This window comes from Lepisma saccharinum, chromosome 2 (genome assembly GCF_977018435.1).
Source record: "Lepisma saccharinum chromosome 2, izLepSacc3.1, whole genome shotgun sequence".
NCBI classification, from domain to species: domain Eukaryota; kingdom Metazoa; phylum Arthropoda; class Insecta; order Zygentoma; family Lepismatidae; genus Lepisma; species Lepisma saccharinum.
The window spans coordinates 4,060,343-4,080,405 of NC_139230.1; the positions used below are offsets into that span (position 1 = coordinate 4,060,343).

General features: G+C 37.0%; 1 protein-coding gene across 4 annotated transcripts in view; it reads right to left on the reverse strand.

Moving 5' to 3' along the window:
- LOC145983876 (protein tyrosine phosphatase domain-containing protein 1-like) overlaps positions 1 to 19,835 on the reverse strand; it is a 130,115-nt gene extending 110,280 nt beyond the window's left edge. For 3 of the 4 annotated variants that reach the window (XM_083116946.1, XM_083116948.1, XM_083116945.1), the window contains exon 1: positions 19,439 to 19,831. The gene's annotated coding sequence lies outside the window, so the exon portion shown is untranslated. Of the gene's footprint in view, positions 1 to 19,438 lie in introns of all 4 variants that reach the window. The other variant, XM_083116947.1, reaches the window with a different exon arrangement.
- Positions 19,836 to 20,063: the final 228 nt, after the last annotated feature.

Consider the following 20,063-nt stretch of genomic DNA (forward strand, 5'->3'; position numbering starts at 1 on the left):
TCCATTCTTCGCCATAGCCACGTTTGTTGGTTTTTCCTCACATCTACATAGCGTTCAGGTTTCTGCGCCATACAACGCTACCCTCCACACAAAACACTTAATTGGCTCATAGTTGCTTGTCCAAATTCAATTAAACATACTACTATCGATATTAAGGGATTGTTTTTCCATAGTGATTCTAACTTTGACTTCCTGACCAGAGCTCCTGCCACTGCTTATGATGATACATCCCAGGTATGTGAAGCTGTCAACTTGTTCAATATTTTGGCCCCGAATTTTCTCATTAATATTCCTTGGTTTCTTCACAATAGCATTTGCCTTTGTCTTGATCACATTTATTTTCATCCCCGATATGCTCACAGTGGGCATTTAAGTCTTCTAACATACTGTTCACAGTCCTTTTGTATTCTGCTAACAAAGCCATGTTGTTCACAAATCTCACATTTTATTCTTCCTTTGCAAATCATTACCCTCCAGAATAAGTTCTATACTAATCCTAAGTGGATTTTACTTCCCTCTATCATTTCAAGTCCTCCCCGATGGCGCAGTGGTGACGTCGTTGCCCTGTAATCAAGGGGTCCTGGGTTCGATAGCCGGTGGATCAAACTTTAAACTGTAGGTCCAGTCCAAATTAGCCTTACTGTGCACAAAGTGGACTTAAAACACCAACTCCAATCAATCGACCTCTGTCATTTCTTCTAATCTCGCTTTAACTTTTTGTTCTATGGGCAGATTTCTCTTAAGTCTTTCCTCTTTCTAATCTGCGCCAATCCTTTTCATTATCTCTGTACTTTCATCCAATTCACCCTATAGAATGCTTTCTATAGATCCACAGATGTCATCAATACTTCCCTTTCGTAGCGCGATGTTCTAACCACTCCGCTACGGGGGCCGGCTATTTTCTTTTTGATCATAAACATTTTCTTCCAAGAGAAAGATTTAACTTTCTCATGGTATATATCTTTTATAACAGTATTTCCTGTTAATACTTGCAGCAAGGCTGCTTTCTTTTTGTGGAACATTCTTTTTAGACGGGCCTCCCCGATGACGTAGTGGTATCGTCACCTTGTAACCAAGGGTTCCCGGGTTTGATACCCGGTGGAAGCACACAGTGGTTCTGATACCACTTTAATGTGTACGTCCATTCCCGATTAGACTTTCTGTATATAAAGTGGGCTTAAAGCAACAATTAAAACAATCCTCCTTTCTGGAAAAGTTTCAATATCTGGTCTTTGATAACTTCAAACAAAAATATTTATAAAAAATAAAATGAAAAACACTGCAGTGCTGACGTACGCTAAATGAACTAGTTCTTTTAGTTTAATTCTCCGTCTGAAGAAGGCCCTTATATATGGAGAAACGTAATGTGTAAAGTTTTTAGTTTATAATAAAACCGTCTTGGTCAGCACTTAGTGTTTTTAATATGAAAACAAAGTTTAATAGTGTTACTATCTTTTTAAAGTTTCTTCAGGAGCTAATTTTTAACATTTGGGTCACTAGTCTATCCTTTGTTTTGGACCCTGCTGACATTGTTATTATTATTATTATTATTATTATTAACAGTTTTGTTACAATGGTACTTCATTTCCACTAATTGCATGCTCTGTAATAACACCACTTGTAACCTTGAAAATATGCACACATGATTTAAAATTATTAATCTTCTATATATATAAAAATGAAAAATGGATGTATAGGGCCTCCCCGATGGCGCAGTGGTAGCGTCGTCACCTTGTAATCAAGGGGTCCCGGGTTCGATACCAGGTGGAGGCTCATATTGGTTCTGATCCCACTTTAAACTGTAGTAGGTCCAGTCCCGATTAGCCTTACTGTGCATAAAGTGGACTTAAAACATCAAATCAATCAAAAAATGGATGTATTCATAGTTTTCGGAATGACTAAGCTAATTGGTGACATTCACGATCACATTTAAAATTAGTTACATTTTACACTATAGTTAGAATTTATTATTTTCCTGTCTAATACCCGGGCAATCAGCTAGTTAAAAATAAAACGATACACTTAGATTTAACATCACCTAGAACTGTTTCCGCAGACACTTGCACTATGTATTTTGCCACACAACACTAATACAATACCAAACACGCAACAAAGGAAAAGGAACCGACACTACATTACGGTAGTCACACTGGACACAGACTGAGAAACAAGGATATTCATTTAAACTGTCAATATCCCTTCACTTGACTTTCAATTGTTGGTATTCAAAATGTTTACATCCGTTTCTTAGAGAAATAATTGTTCACATTCATAAAGTGTGAAGTGTAAAAATCTGAAGGATTGACTTACCTGGTCCCCTTTCACCCATCAATTTATTTCAGTTTCTTACTCAGAATTAAGAAAATTTAAGAGAGTAGTAAGACACATTACTGAAATATTTTAAACTAACCCAAATTTGGCAGGTTACATTAAAAAAAATTAAATAATTGCTTATAATAACTATGTTAGCTTATTTATTTGCTGAACAGCCGGTCCCTGTGGCGGAGTGGTTATCACATCGCGCTACGACGCCAGGGGTCCCGGGTTCGAATCCTGGTCTGGGCATTGATATTTGTCAGTGTCCATCAATTTTATCATATCATCACTCATCCCCATCTTCGCAAATTAGCCAAAAGTGGCACAAAAAGCGAAGTAAAATAAAGCAAATCATAATTTGCTGAACAAGAAAAGGAATAAATGTATTCCTATCTACAGGAACTCACTTTTAAAGGATAACTGGGTCTAAAATTACAAGTTTTATTGATTAGGTTTCAATAAATGATAAAAACATGAAATTGTCCCCTCCATGGACAACATTATCCCCTCCGTGAGCATCTCGATCCACGAAGGTGTCATTTTTTTATTGTATTATTCGATGGAAATACAAGTTAGGCAAACGTAAATTGTCAGATGGGTTCTGCACATGATGTTTATCACTAAATTCATAATAATTAATGATTTGCAAAATTTCTCATCTTGAGAAGCTTGTCTATAGAGTGGACATCTGATCTCGACAATGTTAGAATATTAGAACTAAATCCCAAAAATATCATACAAAAAGCAAGGCAAGCACCTTCAACTGTCCCTTGAAATCACAATGGCTTCCATTCCCTCCAACTTCTTGATTTTAGCAGTGTCCATTGAGTCGAAAGTTCCCCCTGGAACATTATATTTTGATATTTTACTCAACTAAGATTTTCATAAAATTATTTTTTGATATTCATAGGAGATTCTAGGGCAATTAATTAGTTAAATGCAATATGTTAAAACTTAACTTCTCTAAAGGAAAAGCTATTAAAATAATCTACATCCATAAATTTTGAATGCGGACAGGACAGTCCACGGAGTGGAAAATCTACATATCCTGTGCAAAATTCCGAAAAGTGAGAAAATTATTTCTGGAAGAAATTAAGCTGATGAATCTTGCAACTAATGACTTAATCAGCTCCTACTGAAAAAATGTGTAAATATATTTAAAACAATTTTTATGACTGCCGGACAAGGTTTCTACCCCTTTTCTTGAGAATGGCCCTAATAAACTTGCAATTTTCACGTATCATACATCTTGACCCGTTTGACATTTCCAAATTATAAACTTTACATGTATTGTGGATAAAGTACATAATTGACTGGAACTTTTCAAACTCGCCAATCAGTTATCGAACCATTGTTTGGTAATAAATGAGAGACGATTGCATCATGCTGTACGACGACGAGTTGTGATAACACAAGTTGTAATAATCAACAGTAACGACATACTTGCTCAATGTAAATTTAACTCATAGTTTGTTCTTTAGTTGGTTTCCGTTAGTTAACAGGTATTGAAAGTTGTGCCAAAAGCTAAAAATTGTATTTATTGTGTGTATACTGAAGACATTGGAAAACTGAGTTTGATTAGCATATGTGCGTGTTTGTAATTGTATTGTGTCCGTGGCACATATTTGCTTTGGATGTTGATAGAAAGATAGCAGATCGTGAATGATTGATAATGAATTGGCATAATGTACCAAACAACACAAGACTCGCACGCGAATTAACAGGAACCACGGTTCCCTTGTCAACTCTTTTTTTTTTAAATCATGACGTCAATAAATGTGTAGATAAAAGAAAACTGAACATCAAACAACAGTACAAAGGGGGAATATAAGTGTCAGGAAGAGAAAATACTTGCTGGATTCCTAAAAAGCTTCAATCGATAATAAAACTAGAACTATTGAGTCTGAAACCGCGATCGAAACCAACAAGTAAACACGTTATGCGACATTATTATGTTTATTGGGTCTAGAATGTAATTTTTAAAAATAATAATAGCTACGAAGACTTTGTATAAATATTAATTTCTTATCACTAGTGTTTCGAGGTAACGGACTAATCCTTGCACAGGTCCTTGGAAGTTCTGCTTCGATTAAAGCAAGAGTTAAATTCGGTTTCGATGTTCGGTTATTTTTGGCTTGTGTGTTTGTATCGCTAGGTTAGGGTTTTACCCAGTGCCATAGCGAGAGGCGAGTGGGCAACTAATTTTTCATGGCGGGTACGTACACTAATGTCCGTGGCCCTTGTTCTGCCACGATTTTACGATCCTGGACACAGAGGCTACTCCTACAATTACACGAAGGACGAGATAGGAACTGGCCGTCTAGGTAATGGAGGAACAGGCCCGTAGCTAGAATTGATCTCCAGGGGGAGCCTTGGTAAACAAAGTCCATTTTCAAAAGTTTAACAGTGTTAAATGAAGGTAAATTGTGTGGGGGTAAGGAGGGGGAGGTCATTAAGTTACATAAAGTTTATAAATATCACACAAATACTACATTTTTCTATATATTTTAAAATATCGCTTGAAGTGTTAATTGGCTGATACTGAAATCATCCCTTTCTACACACTCAATACTACGTTTGATGATACAGGTATTTATATCACACAAGGAAAATGGACAATATTCAATCATTCCACTCCCCGGCCGAAACAAAAAATCTCCCCTTCGTTCCCAAAACTTGGTAGCTGTTGACCTTTGACGCAGATGCTGAGAGAATTTGCATAATGACGTCAAAGTCAGAGATTGCTGTATAAATGGGAGGTCGCAACAGGGACAACGAAGGTACTACAAATAAAGAAGTTCCCCTATGGAAGAACTTTCTAAAGCCTAAAGAATCTTCTAAATTCTTGCCGCTACTTAGACTTTTCTTATAAATAAGATGAACGAATATAATAGCTGCTGTTCATGTTCTGTGAATTTATCCTTCTCCAAAGTTGAGAAAAATATTATCTGCTGTCTACATTTTCACTCTTCATTGCAAACAAATTACATAAAATAATTTTACTAATGTCAAGGGTGCTGACCTCAGTGCCAGGGGGGGCTGACGGCAGTTCCATGGGGGGCCCCCCTGGCTAGGGGTCGCCATCCTACCGCCGTCTGGCGTTTTCATCTTATCACCCTCTGTAGAAATCGCTGCTGTTACCTGCTGTAAATATTACCACAAATTTAGAATTAAAAATTTATGAAATTTACGGCAACATTTATGAATATTTGTTTGGCAAGAATTTTTACATTTACAGTATTCCTTAATTTTTGTTTTGTAATCATTGATTGATCGATACAGTTTATTTAACTTCGTTTTTCTGCCAATTTCGTTTCGACTAATCGCGAAGATGAGAATGATTGATGGCATGGATTGATTAAGGGACACTCGTAAAGAACAACCATGGGCTGTGGCCTTGTAATCAGGGATCCCGGGTTCATTGTACAGCGTTTCGGTCCCCACATTAAACCTGATTGGCGTAACTGAGCATAAAGTGAACAAACTTTTCGATAAATGGCAATCACAAATTTGGTGAGGTTTAAAACAGTGGACTGAGTAGTGCTTCACATGGAGGAAATCGCCAGTCTGAACAGAGATAGGCATATTTACGAAGAGTTCGGACGAAATTCAATTTACAATGCGTTGGGAAATACTGTGCAGTCAGTGAAAATTAATATTTCACACAATTTTCAGCGAAAATGCATTCCGAGTAGAGGGGGATCATCCCCCAACTGTCCCAATGTCAAAACACATGTGCACCTCCCCCCACCTCCTTGCAGCTCCAGCAAACATCCACTCGCTTAATTCCAAGCTCTGGTTCTGAACATCGGCAAGTGGTGGTTTCGTAACAATCTAAGCGTTTTATAGAGTACTCGTGCGTTCTTTTCTTCAAGAGTGTGAGTTCGCAGCTTCAAATCCCAACCTCTTCAGTTTTTCTCGGGCACACACAATTGAGATTAGTCGAATATAAAGCGTAGAAATTAAGTGATATACAATTGCTCAATTATTTCACAGCGTTTTGATAATTAATTCCATGTAGAATTTTATGAATATTTTCATGGGCTCGACTTGTTCGGCTTCTGTCTGATGTAGCACCTAAAGTTTCAAAATATTCAGTTGGAAAATTATATGTATTTCACATCTTACTTGGATTTGTAGTTGGTTGGTTCAATTGGTGTTTTAAGTCCACTTTAGGCACTTGGATTTGTGATTGGAGTCTCACAAATTCATCATATTGCATTAACCAGCAAGCAGTCCTACCAAAGGGGATGAAATCCTACTTTATGCGAAGCTCATCTGAAATCAAAATTGTCTCGGAAATTTTTAACATTATACACTTCTGTTCACAAAAAGTGGCACACTCGTTTGAATTGAAGTCCAGCTTCGTGGCCGGAAGTACAGCCGAAGTAAGTGTTCGGAAAGCAACAGTGTTGCTTACTATCAATCAATTTAACCATATGCATGGAATTTTGTGTCTCTCAGACTCAAAGAAAAGGGGTAACGGAAAGATTGCAGCGTAAATATTAATTTACTGGATTTTCCACGTTTACAATCAAAGTAATGTAAATGTGAAATATTCCTGAAATTTATTTTAAAAAAGAAACTAGTTTTTTTATGTTCGTGACGAAGTAGTTATCACAATTCGTTAGAATGCAAGGGCCCCGGGTTCGAATTTGGCCTGAGCTTGGGTGTTCTTTTTTGAGTCTCTATTCATCTTCGCGAGTAGCCGAAAATGGAAGAAAGGCAACACTAAATTACGAAAAGGGAAAAAACGCAATAAGAACAAGCGAGACAGAAAAAGCGCTGTTGTAATTCCTGAAAATGAATGCAAAATAAAAATCTTTCGGAAATAGTGTTATCTTAGTCCAGGAGAAGGCTTGAAGAATAAATAAACTCCTTCCCCATACACTTTGGCAAACAGAATCGCAAAGTTGGCACTGAATATGCGATGCGAAAAATAATAGAAATCCTAAAGGAAGAAGAGTTTATGTCATAGCCAGGCTATAAAAAATAAGTCAATGGTTGTCCTCTCATTTAACTTTAACAATAAATGGAATTTTGGTAGAATAAAAATTGTCTGGCTTTACTTGTTTTACACGTGCACGTTGGTTTCGTAATGAGAAATGTGACTCTCGTAAAATTCTTACCGACTGAATGAATGTCTCCGTAGACTCCAGAATAATGACTCTTCATTTTGAAATAAATAGTTTAAAATAATAAAAAAATACGTGCCATTGGTTAATGAGATTCGTCGTCACATAGCAGAATCCGCTATATTGACGGAAACTGGAGAACGGTTATCATTTACGGCATGGCCGTATTTAGAGGGGGGGTTTCTAGGGTTCAACCCCCCCCACCCCGAAACTTCTGACATGTTGGATTAATGGATGTTCAGAAACCAAAATCTGTAACAAATTTTCAATTTTTTTTTCGAAGCATCACAAAAGTACAAGGAGACAATGTTGAAACGATCGAGCTAGAATTTTCATACATTTGGAATTCTGAAAGTTGAGTGAAACAGGATTTATTCTTGGAATCGCAGCCCACCCGCGGCCCCTCCATTATCACTTCTGCTGTCATCTTTCCAGTGTTGTTCCTGCGTCACAAGGAATATAGACTGAAGATTCCCTTATGATTGTCCCAAAATTCCCTTTCCACCTTTTAAATTCCCCGTTCGATAAAGTCGAAAATAAATCCCCCTTGATAGGAGTTCAAACCTAGTACCTCCAGTTTCGTAGCGCATTACGTTCGCGATTGAGGTTACAATCCATGCACCAGGCTAAGCTTTTAAAGAGAATAACTGGTTCCACACTTTTCAAAATTCCAAAAATTTAATTTTAAAGTCAAACAACAAAAACTTTATGACTAAAATTTCCATCTAACTTTTAAAGTTTTTTCTTGAAGGTATCTAAAGTTTAATGACGAAGTAAAATAATTGTGCATTTCAGTACACACTGTATGAAACCTAAAAAAAACAAAAAGAAACTAATGCTGGATATTCACTCATCTGCTGGATTGAGTAAGCCCCCTCAAGGATATAACAGTAATATAATAATTATTATTAGTAGTAGTATTATTATAGAATAAAATTGTTTTATTATTATGAAATTTTAATTATTATTATTATTTCTATTATTCAAATTTCTGGCGACGCCCTGGGAACAATCATGAATGAACCCCCCCCCCCGAAATTTTTTCCTGCCTACGGCCATGATTTACGGTTGGAAACACTAACCTTCCACAAAAGCACAGTTTCCCAAAGTCTACATTAATTTTTATGCACAAGCTTCACTTGTATTTTATCAGCAACGTGTACAGCATATGAACCCTATCTGATGAAGCGTATTGCTTTCAAATTAATGTAATTAGCGAGAAGCGACATCAAAAGTTTCGAGCTGGACAGGAAAAGATGCAATTTTATGGATAAATTACTCGAATAGCTTGGTTTCTTCATCGTGGCTTGTGGCCATGTCGGTTAAAGGCCAGCTTTGTCAGCTGAAATCCTACGTTCGAATCACCGTGTCTCCAAAATACTTTTTCTTACTAAATGGGTGCTACATAATGTATTTTATTCTCGTCGCACCAATTGCAGCCTGAAACTTTGTTATTGTTTGCGTGATAATAAGAAAATATGTATTAAAACTAATACTCGTTCAGAGAACGTGACTGTTACTCGAGACTACTTGAAATTGAGATTTTTTAGTTGCTGCTAAGCCTCGATACTTACAACAAGTGCTAAAATTGAAAATTGTTGTGTGATAACACACCGTTAATATTCTCAAGAATTGCTTTGGACGGCGACTGCGGGACGGCATGGGTTCGATCCCGAGTTCAGTCTCGGGAAATTTCTGCCTGCATATAGGGCCGGTGGCAACCCACCATCGTGAGGAAATTGGGGAGCTTCGAAGGAGTAAGCGCAATCCGGTCACGGATTCTATAACTGCTGGGGATTCGTCGGGCTGACCCCCCGAAGATCTCCAAGATTAGAGGTGACGAAGGAAAGCGTGGGAGGGAGACCGGCAGGCGGTAGGTAACCCAAGACCATTCATGGGCTATGATGGATGATGATTATTATTATTATTAATTATTATTATTATTATTATAGCTGTTTGAGTCATTTCAAAGTGCACGAGTAAGTGTTTGGATCAACCCTCTCTTCTAAATCTGTAATTTTGTAAATGTCAAGGAATATCATTTGATCCGGTTGCAGGAGTTATTACTAAGAATTAAAAAAAAAAAAACTACTATTAACTAAAATTATAGAGCAAAATTGCTTTCTAGTAGTGTTTGTTTAAAAAGAAAGCACTATTTTCGGCGACTATATAATTCATAAACATGATGGAAAGTTTGCCTGTCTCTTTTTTATCTGGAAATGTGAATTATTTGATTTTTTATGTTGTTGGAAAATGATTAATTTAATTTATTTTTGTTTGGAGAGTTAATTTTATAGTTCTCCAGCTTAATCGTGAGCTAAATTAGAAATTGATAAATTTCGTGACATAAGAGAGAGACTTTCGTATGTTGTAAATTAGTTCCCTTGTAACAGAGTGACTCTGGGTTCCATAGCAGGTGGCAGGCACATAGTGGTTCAGATCTCACTTGTAAGTCCCGTCCCGAGTATAATTGAAGTGTGAGTGTGACGTATCCACAGACTTTGACACGTTTTGAAAAAAAAATCACTTTTCCACGTGCCCCTTTGAAAATCAAGAGATATTTGAAATAAATGTATAATTTTTCCTTCTCTATGTAACCTCTAAAAGCGCAGGAATATAGGTTTCCCGTTGGCACCATATGTTTTTACATCTCAATGTTTGCTATTGAATTGAACGTTGGCGGTTTTCTAAATTACATATTATAGCCTACATCGATGGCCAAAATAAACCGAAATATCAAAATCTACTTTCGAATCTTGCTACACTTCACTGTTTACCGCGTAAATAAAGATAGGAAAAAAATTCTGATCCTGACAGGGTTCGAACTCGCGATCCTTGCAGTTTGTTAATTTATACCAAAGCAAAATGAATTGTTTCTGCTTCTCGGTCGCAGAGAAGAAACAGCTGGATTGACAGGTTCACGTGACTACGTTATTGGTGCTTACCTTTCTCGAACACTGCGAATACTTGACCCTGGCAGCTAAAGCAGCTCCCGCGAAAGCAAACAGACAAGAATAAGCTTTTATTCAGATAGTTCGTAACAAGGAAACAAACATTCCATTGAATGTAACGTCGAATTTACTTAAAACGAATTCATACGATAAGTTACCACAGACGTTACCTGCGTAGTATAATGTGAATGGAAACGACATATTTGTCCCTTTCATCTCTCTATACTGCAATGGTTGTATTGCTATTAACATTAGATTGTAGTCTGGATTCAGCTGTTTCGCTCAAATCGCACCTTGAAAGCAGAAGTATAATAAGTATAATATAAGAATAATAATTCAAACGGCTAATTATCCAAAATACATATTTTACAGCTCTAAGTGCCATATGAGTGATGTTTAGTTTATTAATTGTAGTTACTGATGAATTCTGTTTGTTTCTGATAATAACATCTACAATCTGCGCACGTCTTGACATTACAATTTGGACCAGTCTTTCATTCCCATCTGAAAATTACTCTTAAGATGCGAGCATTCATAGAGTGAGTCACCTGTAAATATCTATCTATATATAAAACGAGGAGAGTGACACGTGAATGACTGAACATCTTAAAATACATCTGTTGATGTTCCTCACAACTTATTCATTTAATTTCAGTGGTTTTCTTCTTGAGAATATTAACGGTGTGTTTTATCAAACAACAATTTTCAATTTTAGTACTTGTAAGTATCGAGGCTTAGCAGCAACTAAAAAATCTCAATTTCAAGTAGTCTCGAGTAACAGTCACGTTCTCTGAACGAGTAGTAGTTTTAATACATATTTTCTTATTGTCACGGAAACAATAACAAAGTTTCAGGCTGCAATTGGTGCGACGAGAATAAAATACATTATGTAGCACCCATTTAGTAAGAAAAAGTATTTTGGAGACACGGTGATTCGAACGTAGGATTTCAGCTGACAAAGCTGGCCTTTAACCGACATGGCCACAAGCCACGATGAAGAAACTAAGCTATTCGAGTAATTTATCCATAAAATTGCATCTTTTCCTGTCCAGCTCGAAACTTTTGATGTCGCTTCTCGCTAATTACATTAATTTGAAAGCAATACGCTTCATCAGATAGGGTTCATATGCTGTACACGTTGCTGATAAAATACAAGTGAAGCTTGTGCATAAAAATTAATGAAGACTTTGGGAAACTGTGCTTTTGTGGAAGGTTAGTGTTTCCAACCGTAAATGATAACAGTTCTCTAGTTTCCGTCAATATAGCAGATTCTGCTATGTGACGACGAATCTCATTAACCAATGGCACGTATTTTTTTATTATTTTAAACTATTTATTTCAAAATGAAGAGTCATTATTCTGGAGTCTACGAAGACATTCATTCAGTCGGTAAGAATTTTACGAGAGTCACATTTCTCATTACGAAACCAACGTGCACGTGTAAAACAAGTAAAGCCAGACAATTTTTATTCTACCAAAATTCCATTTATTGTTAAAGTTAAATGAGAGGACAACCATTGACTTATTTTTTATAGCCTGGCTATGACAAACTCTTCTTCCTTTAGGATTTCTATTATTTTTCGCATCGCATATTCAGTGCCAACTTTGCGATTCTGTTTGCCAAAGTGTATGGGGAAGGAGTTTATTTATTCTTCAAGCCTTCTCCTGGACTAAGATAACACTATTTCCGAAAGATTTTTATTTTGCATTCATTTTCAGGAATTACAACAGCGCTTTTTCTGTCTCGCTTGTTCTTATTGCGTTTTTTCCCTTTTCGTAATTTAGTGTTGCCTTTCTTCCATTTTCGGCTACTCGCGAAGATGAATAGAGACTCAAAAAAGAACACCCAAGCTCAGGCCAAATTCGAACCCGGGGCCCTTGCATTCTAACGAATTGTGATAACTACTTCGTCACGAACATAAAAAAACTAGTTTCTTTTTTAAAATAAATTTCAGGAATATTTCACATTTACATTACTTTGATTGTAAACGTGGAAAATCCAGTAAATTAATATTTACGCTGCAATCTTTCCGTTACCCCTTTTCTTTGAGTCTGAGAGACACAAAATTCCATGCATATGGTTAAATTGATTGATAGTAAGCAACACTGTTGCTTTCCGAACACTTACTTCGGCTGTACTTCCGGCCACGAAGCTGGACTTCAATTCAAACGAGTGTGCCACTTTTTGTGAACAGAAGTGTACAGTCACAGACACTTCCAGGTTGTAATGATCCCATTGAAAGTCTGTGTGGTTGTTACAACCCAGAAGTGTCCATGACCGTACTTATTTGGTTGCGTAATGTCGAAATTTTGTACAACAGTCGGTATCCTTAACCCTCCGGGTACCGTCGACGGTCCGTACCCCCGCGATAAGGTGATGATTTTTTGTGTCATTTATGAAGATTATATTCTATACGAACGATTTGTGTTGTTTTTAGCTTTAGGAGATGTATTATATTGGAGTAATGAGAGTTTTTTTGATGGGACTATTTATGACGTGATTTTCATCGTTGCCACCTGCATTTGATATGAAGGAACATGTTGTTACGTTATTTGTGTTTTGTAACTTGGAGCAGTGTTGGAAATTGAAGGTTGGCAATCCTGGTGTTACGTCAGGCCGCGCGAGATTTACTGCAGACGATGTTTCGGTTCATGTCACATGGTACTGGGATTTTGTTTGCAAGGTGGGCGTGCGTTTTTAGTGTGGTAAGTGCTATTCATTGAAAATGCATATTGGGAAGTGTATCGACATTTTCAGTATCGTGGCGTTCTTCGGCTGGGAGCCGGAAGTGTATATCCGTGAGTTGCAGGAGGATGGTTTAGTGACCGGAAAAAAATATATGTGTTAAATGCAGTGGACGATATCGCATGGATGAGTTAAAAATACGGCAGCGAGCATAAAAAAAATCGATGTAATTCTCTAGGGGTACAGTGGGTCGACGGCGCCGTTAAAATTTGGCGCTTACGTCATGCACGGGTAGCCCCACAAAACATTCACGGATAGCCCCACGAACCATGAACGGTTAGGTTAGGCAAACATAGTTAAAATTTGGGGTCGTAGTAATGTCAGGATACGCCAGGAGTGTTAGTTTTGGTGCGGTTTGGTAATTTTTTACGGGGAAAATGAGCGATATTAGTCCGGAATAGGAGTTTCTTGTGCTTACGCGGGTCATACTTTGCGATCAAATATCTCAGTTATTTGTGGTTTCCTAACGCTGGAACCACTTTTATATTACGTAAAACGTTGAAATCTGTCGATTAAAAAAAACTCTACGTGATTCTCGAGGGGGTACAGTGAGTCGCCGGCTCCACCCTCCGTACCCCCGCAAGAAAATTAAAATTCATTAATTCAATTATCAACATTATTTTCTTGTTTGTCGGAGCTAACTCAAAAAGGGCGTTCGTCCTTGTCTGGCTTCGTCGAAATCTGCTAATAAATGCGTTGGGCCACCGAGGCGGCTTGTTTGACTAGAGACCTTTTGCCAACTAGGATTTTGTTAATATAAAGTAAAACGGAAGGTGTCGAAAATAAATTGACTATTAAATAGTTTATTCGTTCACATAAATTTTTAATATATTCTAGTGAGGTGTCTCGCACACAACCTAACAAGGAATTTGGGCTCATTTTGTCAGTTCTTTTGAACTAAAGTATGCCCAAGTAAAAAAAAAATATTGTTACCCCATTACACGTACACTTCGCAACATCTTATTTGACCGCCCCGAAATAATTCAAAGTCCCGAAATCGTAAACTTAGCAACATTGCACTTCGACTCCAGGTGAGAGTAGCCAACTTTGAGTAGGTCCTTCCACTAGACGAAAAACGCTGCTGTGAGAGGTTTTCAATTTAACACTTTCCATGAACTTAGAAACTATAAACCGCTATTATAATACACAATCAAACAGAAATAATAAATTGGAAAAAGAACCTTGAGGGATATTTACGATTCTGCGTGCTCGACTTGAAATTTGGAGGGTTTGAAACACTGAATAGAGTTTTTCTCCACCTGGAGGAAATTGCCATCAAGTTTGTGCAGAAAGAAGCAAATTTGTGAGGAGTTTATGCGACATTTTATTTACAATACCTTGCATAATATCGAATAGTTCTCAAAAACATATATTTTACACGACTTGTCGAGAAAATGTGCTTGAAACACAGGAAGGTAGGAGTCTTCATAAACGTCAACATGTTTTTAAGGTTATTCTTCATTAAGTTAACGTAGAGCAGTTGGTTAGGCGCCATTTCTTACTTTTCGTCAAGCGTGAAAGGTCGCGGGTTCAAATCCCACCCTCTCCTCTTTTTTTTTTTTTGTTTGCTGAACAGATACCGTTCATATTATAATATTTAAAAAATGAATCCGATGCACACTTGAGGGACGTCCCTTCTGCGCATATTTCCCCTTAGAAGCTGGAGATTTCCAGGATTTAAAGTTAAAACTTTTCTTTTTAGTTATTGTTCATATGTTGTGTTAACACACACATCATGATTAATTCACAGATCACATATATGTATTCAGGATGCAAAATGTAATGTCATTTAAATTATGTATTGTTTGTTCTTCACTGACACCTAAAATATTGATTATTTGATTTCGATATACTAAAAAAATATATACAGTTATGTTGAATAGTGATGTAGTGCATTGCTGTAACGAAGGAGAACGTTTAATGAGTTCAAATTGCTAAGATTGGTAATTTTATGTCCGTTCCTTCGTAATGACTGTTGTCAATCCCCTCACCACCATCTTACCATGCGTCTAAAACTAATAGTAAATCGCTAATTAACATAAGTAAATTGTTATTGCGACAAAGGTCGATTCGATAAGAAACTACTAATAAGTATTTATATAGTGAGTGACAAACCAAAAAATTCAAAACCTCATAATGATCGTTAATTCCTCACTGCTTTGTATCTAAAATGTTCGTCTTCTTTGAACAGAAAGTACGAGTATCAGATATAGCAAACTTTCCGCACTAACTTTGCAATATTCGAAATCACCATTACAGACTTAGCTCTATGTAACTTGATTCTGCGCATTCCACGTGGCATGTGACTTCCTCCTATCATTGAAATAACTTCCTCCTGCTATTTACTTTCCTCTCGTGAAATACAGAGACCAATTTTAACTTCTTAGCACGGTAAATAAACTTTACATCCAACGATAAACTCCTGAAAAAATCCTGCCTAGGTGGAGAATCGAACTACGATCTCCCTCGTGAAAATCAAGTACGCTACCTCTTCTGCAGATAGCTCATGTTAAAATTTGCTACCAGTTTGAAGAAACCAATTCACACATAATGTCATATCTATATTTTCTTCATGGCAATTTTCATGAGGAAACGAATTCAGATAAAATCGAGAAACGCTGTAAGGGAAAAATGATGAACATGTCTATTGGCGTTTTGTCATATTTTGTAAATTGTGTAAAAATTCCGTGTTTTGAACAAGCAATCGTTTAGTTACGAAGTATTTTGTTGTTTGTTTAAAGTAGGAACAGGAGAGCGAAAAGGAGTCATTTGAACCAGACCCCGTTTGACAAGAAACTTCAGCTTTTTTCCAAAGACTGTATGAAAAGAGAGAGGAAAGGGATATTCAACGTATGAAATATAAAATATGTGTGAAATTAAAACAATGGAAACCTTGAAAGATAATACTAACGGACTTCAAACTATGAAAAACATATTTTCGTGGTGGAAAACTCCAAGTCATTTTCGAAATATGAACTTGATTTTTTTCTGTATTATAAAGTGGAGTTATGGGACGATACGATCCCTCAGCAAGAAAATTTTAAGTAAGCTATCTCCAACTTTTTCAATGGTCATAATTACTAATTAGGATCCGGAAGTTGATGAAAAATCAACTTTTTTAAAAAACAATGCTAAACCTGATATCATGTCAGTTTCCCTTCAGTTAGAGCCAGAAAACACTTTCTATTTTACATTTTTTTTTCTTGCATTTTTCGGCCTTTTTTGGCTTTTAGTTTATTTGTCAGTATTTTAAAAAGTTTTTGTTGCATTTTTACTTATTTTTGAGGTTTATTTTTCTCCTCCCTGTTGTTTCGTGCATTTTAAATGCATTTACTAGTAAAACCTACATATTTAGATTTCTCGACATGGTCCATTTAGCAAATTCACCATGAATCAAAGATACGGTCAATGGAAAAGCATAATATTATTCTTAACTGAAATGTTTGGCAATGGATTAAAATACTTTGTGTGACGATCTACTTTGAGGTTCTTTTTCTGGACACTATTATCGCTTTAATCTGTAGTTTTAAAGTAAAATTAATCAATATTAAATGCAATTACACTCTGGTGTACGCGAAGCAGAACTGTATTTTCGGATGCTGGCCGACTACAGTATCATAGAAGGCCCACTCTGAAAGGAGATGAATTGGTTGATTTGGTGTTTTAAGTCAACTTTATGCATAGTAAGGCTAATCAGGACTGGACCTACAGTTTAAAGTGGGATCCGAACAGAGTGCATAAAATAACGTGAACCGTGTGGTGTAGGGGGATCGTTTGCTTATGGAATGGAAGGTCATGGGTTCAAACCTACTTCTTTGCAAAATCTTTTTCGGGAAGTAAACGGCTTTGGAGAATGCTTATCTACGTTTCTTGGATATTTCCGTTGATATATATGCGATTTATGTCCAGCATTTCCGGATTCAGAAAGTTGACATGTAAGTTCTTAATATGTGTTAACTTATAACAGCTGAATGAAAGAAAAAGTATTTCCTAAAATCCTACCAATCACTGAAAGATTAAAAACATTAGTATAAGCATTACTTGAGGCATGCACAGTGGCGACGATTATGGAGTGTGGAGGGGCAGATGACCCCGCTAAACATTATCTACCAAGGGAAATAAACTGTCCTTGCCCCCCCCCCCTACCCCACCTTGCCCCATCAGTTTTGAAACCCAATCGCCGCCACTGAGCATGCATCGCATAAATATTTACAGTAATATCATATAATATTATATATTACTGTACGTTATTACAACACTTCGTACTCGGTAAATAAAAAGGAAAAAATAATAAGGAAAGGGTGGGATTTCAACCTACGATGTTTCGATTTTGACGAAAACAGTAAAAAAAGGAAAGTAATGTCATCTAACCAACTACTCCAGGAGATTGCTAACAGAAATCTCAGTAAAACACGTTAATCTCAGTTGAAGCAACATTGTGCCGGAGTTTCGAACCATTTTTCGCCAAGAACCAAGGAAAATACACATTTTGCAGAATCGTTTGGTGTTGTGCAAGGTATCTTTACTAAACATTTCGCATAAAGTCATCATAAATTTGCCTTCTTGCATTCAAATGTGACCGCAATTCTTTTCAGGTGGATGAGAACCTGTTCAGTGTTTCACAATGCACATACATTTTCCTATTTTCAAATTCAGAACGAAGAAATTTGAACTATTTTCAACATTCGTATTTCTATTTTTTGTCTACTCATATATTTTATTACTGCTTTAGGGTATCTCTACTTTATGGAATGTGAAAGAATGAAAAAAAAATCACAAGAGCGTTTTCATTCAGGAAGAAGAAATGTTGCAAAGTTGGCTACTCTTAGTTGGCTCTGAAGCGCTTTGCTGCCAAAGTTACGAATTCCGGACTTTGAAATTTTTCAGGGCGGTCAAATAAGATGTTGCGAAGTGTACCACCCAAACCTCCCCGATGGCGTAATGGTAACACTGTCGCTTGTAATCAATTTGTCCCGAGTTCGATTCCCGGTGAAGACGCACATGGTGTTTCGGTTCCCACTTTAACTGTAGGTGTAATCCCGATTAGCCTATCTGAGCATAAACTGAACTTACACCTATTATCTCATCTGAACGCAGTGTACATTCTTACCATTGCACGATCTGTTAACAATAGGTTGATAACGAGACACGAATAAACAGTGGCTTTCACGCAGACAGATTAACAACGTTCTCTGCAAAGGATTGGGGCTAATTTTAGATGTGTATTGAATTTATAGTGATAATTTCAGAAATCTCGAGAATCCCTATTTACTAGTGTTAATTTGTAATTTAATATACTCCAATGTGGAAGATCTGTTGATTTGTAAAACCTGAAAAACTCTAGAACGAGTTTTATTGTTTCATTTACATAAAATTTAATATGTACTTACAGTAGCGGCGATAGTGTGACAAAAATTAGTGGGGGGGGGGGGTGTGAACGACAGTTTACATTCTCTTAGTAGAAGGATTAGCATTAAGATGTTATAGTGCAGGGAGCAAAAACTGGCAAAAAGTGGGGAGGCAACTGCCCCCCAAATCGCCGCCACTGTGTACTTATATTGACGGATACAAAGTTGGGCTTCCCCAGAGTCTACAAATTAAGTTAATACACAAAGGTGTGAGTTTCAATCCATCAATAGCAACAGAGACAACGAACAATTTTAAGTGGAATCCGAACCACTGAAATGTTTCCCTACAGGAACGAAGCCGGGACCCCTCGAGGCGACGTGCAGTGTACCGCAGGATAACACCAATTCGGTCTCGGTGGTTGAAGATTAAGGTTGCGAAAACAAATGATGTAAATATTTATGTTCACAGTTTCTTCCTCCTTTTGTCGTTGCGCTTAACCTTCAAGTAGCAAACACAACGAACTTCAATATCCCAATCAGCCTTTTTAATCACGTGTTATCGGAAACGGTTACTTCTGTCGCATTATGCTCTGTGTAGCCATGAAACAAAATGAACTCTTCCAACTATACAGCAATGTTAACACAGCAAATCATTCAAGTTGAACATGCAAACTGCGTATCGTGCAAGATTTTTCAGCCTCGGAATCGTAAAATCACAAGGGAGACAGGAAACTTGAATTTGCCTTTGCTGGCAAACTATAAGATTTTAAAAAGCCGCGAAAAATAGGTAAGAGCTTATTGCTTGTCAAATCAAGGGCCACCTTTATAGTTCCCACACTGGCAATTTGCTGTGAAATACAGTTTGATCATTAACGCATTTTAGATTTAGCAATAACAGTATTACAATTCTCTATTTCACAGTTATGAATGTTTAATACGTACCTGCTGAAATTGATGACAAAGGTGAATTACACTAGCAGAAATTCCCACAATAGAAACACTGATTTGGAAACAATGGTAACTTGTTCATTTTTCGTTGAAAACAATGCAAGAAATTACAATTCAACCAACTAGAAGGTGTGTGAAACGTCCTTTTACAAGATTGTCTGCGAGTTAACTAGGCCCATTCGGTGTAAAGGTTTCTGTGTCAATCGCGTTTCCATTTAACACAGCAGCGGCCACGCAAACGAATAAACATTTTCTTTCGTCAAACGTTTGGATACAATTTGCACAACAAAATGTAATGTTCTTGTCGATACTAACCACCAAACGCTGCGTTGAGTATGTCAAATGCAGACAGTCCAACAAAGGAGCATTCCACTACTCGCAGCAATCCGCAGTCTGCCAGTTAAAGGTAGCGCAGAACAGAGGACCAGGTGGTTCGTGCGCCGCATGCGCAGAAGTCGTTCGTTCTGTGATGAACTGTGCAAGAAAAATTATTTCACGTGCGTGTGGTAAACCTCTATAAGTAGGATTATCGATTCTTTTCAGCAATAGTAGAAACAAAATAACTAAAGCAACAAATATGCATCTTATTAACATGATAAACACGTTATTTCACAATTGC